Raw genomic sequence first — 7,146 nt, 5'->3', positions numbered from 1 at the left:
TATATGGATTTGTCTCTTGAATGTGGATTATCTTCAAAATAAACAATTATCTTCAATTGATTTGACCAAATTAGTGAAAAGTTGCAAAGTGCAAATGTTGTAAAAGTATAATTTTTGCAATTTTTTGTAAAATTTGGTCTGGAAATGACCAAATGAGCTCGACTAGACTCCACAACCTGAATGTTCTTCATCATCTCTATATCCATGCATTCAACTATGCCCCATGCTTTATGGTTTCCTTCAAACCAACCAACCCATCACCCCTTAATCTCTCTAGTAGGTGTGGACTCTGACTTGAACCCTTATAACCTTTCAAAATATGTTCTCAGTGCTCATAAACCAAACATGGGTAGTTACAACTTCCCAAAACTCCATTTGCAACTTTTTACAAAAAAATGTAAAAGTTGCTCAAGCAACTTTGCAACTTTTGAGCAATTGTTTCTCTTGACATTTTTTTTCAAATGGGTCCATCAAGAATATTCTAGGACCCTAGTTAAGATTCCTTGGACCTATTAAGTAACCTAATAACTTAGTTACTCATCCCTAAAATATTTTAACCTATTGAAAAACTTTTGGCCCATTAAGAAACTTTTGACAAACTTAGGACCAAATGAGCAATTTTGGCAATTCCTATCAATCCACAACTACTCTATTAGCTTTGGTTGGTCAAGTTTAGCTTAGGACCAACCTCATTTCAGCCACAATGTCCCTTCGATGGTATTGGCCACATTGAACAGAGGCATCCCTAAGGGTCTCTAAGCACGATTGGGCTACGATATTTGATCGTACATTTCTATGAGCTCATCTAGGGTATTGACAATTTGTTAGGTGCAATAGGATTTTGTTATCTAGACCTACAAAAACCCATCTCAATTTTTAGAGATTTGACTTTGTTTGGATTTGGCATCCATATCAAAAGTTACAATGTTAATTAAAATGAGAAAGGTTGTGCATATTTCAAACTGTTGGTCCTAGGATCAAATTGTCTACTCCATTAGCTTTGGTTGGTTGGGTTTAGCCTATGATAAACCTTGTTTCAGCCACAATGTCTCTTTGACAATATCTACCACACTAAACAGAAGCATCGCTAAGGGTCTCAAGCACCATTGGACTTTGATATTTAATCATGAATTTCTGTGAGCTTGTGCCAGGTATTGACAATTTGTTAAGTGCTACAAGATCACATTATCTAGATCTACAAGAACCTATCTCAATTTTTGGAGATTTGACTTTGTTTGTATTTGGCATTTGTATCTCACCTATTGCCAAAAGTTGCAATGTTGCTTAGTTAAAATGAGCAGGGTTGTGTATATTTCAAACCATTGGTCCTAGCATTGAATTGTCTACTCTATTAGCTCTAGTTGGTCAAGTTCATCTTAAGACCAACCTCATTTCAGCCACAATTTCCCTCTGATGGTATTGACTATACTGAACAAAAGCATCCCTAAGGGTCTCTAAGCACCATAGGGCTATGATATTTGATCGAGCATTTCTCTGAGCTCATGTAGGGTATTGATGATCTATTAGGTGCTACAATACCATGTTATCCAGGTCTACAAAAACTTATCTTAGTTTTTAGAGATTTGACTTTGTTTGGATTTAGCATCCGTATCTCTCCTATTGCCAAAAGTTACAATGTTGATGAGTTAAAATGAGAAAGGTTGTGTATATTTCAAATCATTTCTCCTAGGATCAATATTTTTTCTCTATTAGCTCTAGTTGGTTGGGTTTAGCCTAGGACCAACCTCATTTTAGCCACAATGTCCCTCTAATGGTATCGACCACACTAAATGGAAATGACCCTAAGGGTCTATAAACACTGTTGGGCTACAATCTTTGACACAAATACAAAAATCATGACGTATTTTATTTTTCATATCTTATTAAATAAAAATAAGTGGCATATGATTACATGTTATAATGAATTTCATAAACATGTTACATTTTCTATATAAAATAATGAACATTCATGTGCTTGATTAATTGCAAGAAAGTAAGTTGAAATACAAGTTTGTATGCACACATTGAACAAGCTAGATGAAAATCTAAGTTTAATGTACATCAAAATGAATTATATATTATTTTATATAAATCATATAGTTAAATAAATATATTATGTCTCATAAGTATAATACAAAATTTGAACACTCAATAAATGCCAAATGTGTACATTAGAAATGTTGAATGTATACATAAATCTAGAATACATACAATAAAAATGTTGAATACTAGAAAAATGTTGAATGTGTACAATAGAAATGTTGAATGTGCATTATAAAAATATCAAATATATATACAATAAAAAAGTTAAATATATGTCAATGCCATGTGACGATCACAACTACATATGTATATCACTATCAATATCTATGATTGTGCAGGGTCATCAAAATTGAGCCTCTTTGATACAATTTGTAGCTCACCAAGTGTCTATAGAAGAAAAATCAAAATACACTATCAAATATCTTATCTATAAGTAATATGAAAAAAACTAGAAATTGGGTTCTAAATTATGGATAAATGAGTTGTCCATTACCTCATCCCATTGTCCCATAGTTGGCCTGAATGATAATGGTAATGGGCTCCTTCATTGATTGGTGGGAGTCCTAAAAAAATGATGAGGTAGAGTGATGATGGGAGAAACAACTACTAATGAATCAATGCTCACAAGAGGCACAACCATTGATGAATTAATGCTGGTATGTGGCACAACCTTTATGGTAAGAAATAAAATGTTAGCATTATAGAGTGGCATTAGGGATTCCAAATAGAGTATAAAAAAATGTATTGTAGCATAAGCTAGATCTCCTATACTAGCAAGAGGTACAATTATTGATGAAGCAATGATGGTATGAGGCATAACCTATATGGTAAGTGATTAAATGTTAGCATTATAGAGTGGCATTAGAGATTCCAAATAGAGTAAAAAAACAAAAAACATACTACAGCCTAAGTTGGATATCTTGTGCTAGTAGGAGGCACAACCACTGATGAAGTAGTGCTAGTATGAGGCACAACCTGTATAGTAAGTGATAAAATGTTAGAATTATAAAGTGACATTAGGGATTCCAAATAGAGTAAAAAATAGAAAACATACTACAACCTGAGTAGGATATCTTGTGCTAGCATGAGGCACAACCACTGATGAAGGAGTGTTGGTATGAAGCACAACCTGTATGGTAAGCAATAAATTTTTAGCATTATAGAGTGGCATTAGGGATTCCAAATAGAGTAAGAAAATTGAAAAAAAAAATATTGCATCCTAAGTTGGATATCATGTGCTAGTAGGAGGCACAAACACTGATGAATCAATGTTGGTATGAGGTACAACCTATATGGTAAGCGATAAAATATTAGAATTATAAAGTAGGTGTTAATGATTTCTATCACACACACACACAAGAAATTTAAATTGATATCACAAGAGGGCTTCAACTAAGACTCTACATACAACCTCTGGCCTCTATTGCATTTGACACTATCTTTGATGCTTGGTACTCCTAACAAAATGAAATGGGAAAGAATTTGCATGAAATCTCAAAGAGTGTTGTAATAGGTAAAAGATAAATAACACATGTTAATAAGAAAACTTGTTGATAATTAATATAAAACTGAAAAAAAAAAACATGTACTCATTTGTAAATATAGTTGTTAATATGTATATAGAAAAAATTCATATTATAACCTAAAATGTATGAGAAGAAAAATACAAAGTTTTACCTCTTCAGTTGCCTCAACATTGGTAGTCTTAGGTGCATTCATCAACTCTACAAAACTAAATTGTTTCTACATATATACAACAAATAAGTCAACATGTACTCATTAATATTGTGTACATGTGTATACATTCACTAATAAATTTCAAAATATAAAATTTATTTTTATTTAATACCCTTTTGTTTTGGTGTTCTTGCTGATTTTCTTCCCTTTCCTCCAGACCTCAAGCTATGTGGAGTACCATAAAGAAGAAACAAATATAACATAAGAGGAATCAATAAGATACATCATGAGTTCAACTCAAATCATAAACTTGATAGGTGTGCAAGCTATGATATCGCATAGCTCTCAAGGCCAAAGTTAATGGTAGAAAGTGTGGCATCATCAATTTGAGAAATTTCAGCCCTCGACAAGCCCTATAAAATAGTAAAGAGTATTATAAATATGAGATAATGTTGTAAATGGAAAGAAGGCACAATAACAACAAGAAGGTCATAGGAGGGCAAGAAGACACAAGAAGGACTTGAAGGACGATATTGGAAAGGTATTATTGTACTTTTAAGAATAGAAATTAAGAAACAATATTTCAAAGCCAATGTATTATTTTCATTTGTAAGTATATTTAAAAAATCTAATTCAAGTGTTCTTGCTCCTACCCTCACACCTCTAGCAAAATGAGTACTATGTGGTGTTCTCATATTGCTTGTTGCACCCTGCATTGCATATTGTTTGAACTTATCAATCTAAAGTGGTCTATAAAATTTTAAAAAAATTACTTTCATAATATTTAGGTGATTAAATAATATCATATCAAACCTCATCTAGTTCATTAGATAGGTTTTGGGTAATGCTAGGAGCAAAAAATATGGATGGGAATTGGATAGGTTTGATGAATGGGAGGGTTTCAACATTGGTAGGAGACAAAAGAGGATCTATAAGTGGGTTGTTAGTGTCACACCAATTAGGAAAAAATAGTTTAAAGCTAATGTATTATTGTACTTTTAAGAATATTTGAAAAACTTTACCTCAGGTGTTCTTTTTCCTAGCCTCACACCTCTAGAAGACTGAGTACTCTATGGTGTTCTCAAACTTCTTGTTGCACCTTGCATTTCATATTGTTCACATATCAATCTAGAGTGATCTATAAAATATATATTTTTAAACTTTTACAATATTTAGGTGATTAAATAATATCATGTCAAAACTCAAACAAATAAATATGTGTATCTTGTCCACCGAAGACCATCTTCATCAAATCATTTGTGAGTGTGAAATCCCCACCTCCGTATGAATAACAAGTATTCCCACACTATACACATGGATGAGATGAGACTCCATTCTTAGATGCCTCCATATCTATATCCTATCACACATGTACTAACAACTAAAATATAAATGTTGATTGGGCCCTGAAGACTGTAATGATGCATGTGATGATGATGCAGGTGGCACAAGTGAGGATGGTACTAATGGTGTAGGTGACACAAGTGGAAATGACACTATTGGTGTATGTGACACAAGAAGAGATGACAATAGTGATGCTAATTGAGCTATTTTAGGCTATGATAACTAAGGTGCCATAGGTGATAATGATGGAGTTTTTACATGCTATGATGAACCTAGTGACATAGCTGATGATGATGGAGCTATCACATGATGTGATGAACCCAAAGGTGCATCTGATGATGGTTAGGGTGCCATAGGTGAAGGAAAACCACCTAACTATGAGCTATGTTGAATGATAACATCTATCAATGATGTATCCACATGAAGGGTATGTAAATCAATAGACTCCTTTATAATTGATGGAAGCACAACATGAGGCATGATCTTTCAAGTTGTATGTCTCCTCTCATTTATTGGTGCCATCCTACAAGCTCCAAATCTATCCTATGTAGAGCCTCTCCCTCTACCCTAGAATTGACAAATGTCAAAGTAATTTGGCTTCTCGCCAAGGATGAACTCACAATATAGTTTTCTCAAAAAATATAGAGGCACCTCATAATTATTACATGGTGGTAGTTCAAATACCATATACCACCTATCCCAAAAACATGATCTTTTCCTAACATGAGTGCACCAATGAATAGGAAAGGTTTTGGTTGTGTGTAATAAGGAGTTGTCTTTATGAGTGTAATAGTACTTTCTTTATTTCTTTATCTTTCACTTGCTAATATGGGTGTATGCACCGAGTTGTGGTGCCAAAAAGATGACAAGGTTTTTTTTTTTTTTTTTCTAATTTTCAATAGTGCGTACGCGCACTATAGCACGCACATGCTATTCTGATATGAAAAATTTATATGATGGGCCGTAGACCCATGACCCACTTGGGTTTGATAGCAAGAATTCACCACCATTTGCCAAAATGGCTCCTCACTGATAAAATCCAAGACAATAAGCACACCGACGACGACAAGGTAAGTGATATAAACTTAACTTTGCATTGTTTAATATGTTTTCCATATTGTTTTATTGGTTTTTGATATTCTTTTGTAGGGTTTTTACAAATTTCATTTAGATTTGTTTATTTAGTTGGATTTCAATTGATTTTTTATCAGGAAATGTCCATAATCAACTGGAAAATCCACAAAACCCTCAAGAACCTCAAAATCAAAACCCTCCTCAAGAAGAACAACAAATTCCACAACCCGAACCAATTGCAAGACCTCTGCCAGGCACACAAGAAAATATAAGAAATGAAATACAGAGAGGCAAAACTAAATTAGAAAGACTCATTGCTCAGTTGAAAGAATCCGGACAAACCAATCCAATGAGGGCTCAATTGGCATCATCCCTCGAATCCATTAACACTCAGATAGCCTCAGTTAGTGGTCAGTTAGATATTTGGAAGGCTAAGAGGGATGAACAAAAAACATTTTATGCAAATAAATTGTCATATGAAGATGTTAAAAAAAAAGAAATATCAAAAGGTAGTATATGTGCATTATTTAGAAAACCCGGTGAGCCAAATACTGTTAGAGAGGGTACAAAATGGTTCCCCATCCATTGGTGTATACACGATGCTATTAGAAATAATTTTTGGGATAGATGGTGGATGGTTTTTGATGGCCCTCCTTGCAACAATCACGAGGTCCCCATGTATTTTTTGAAGAAATTATATTGTGAGTTTGTCCTTGCAAAGATCCCCAATTATTTTGATATGTTAGAATCCCAAGGTAGAGGTGGGGGGTCATCATTTGAGAGGCCAGGAGCACGTCGTGACCCTAATGTAGTCAGGGCACCTGCGGTCCATCCACAGAACGAGAATGTGATTATTCCTTCAGTTGTGAAGGAACATGTAGAGGCTAACACTCTAGGGACCATTCATGCTTTGACGCAGACCCTCATCCATTCCACGAGCCCATTAGTTGAGGGGGAGCCTTCTATGCATTGTGGTCACATGTGCACTTCATGCGGATCCCTATGCAC

The sequence above is a fragment of the Cupressus sempervirens genome, chromosome 10 (assembly GCF_028749045.1).
Source record: "Cupressus sempervirens isolate cs-2001-9-10 chromosome 10, ASM2874904v1, whole genome shotgun sequence".
Taxonomy (NCBI): domain Eukaryota; kingdom Viridiplantae; phylum Streptophyta; class Pinopsida; order Cupressales; family Cupressaceae; genus Cupressus; species Cupressus sempervirens.
This window is presented reverse-complemented; position numbering follows the sequence as displayed.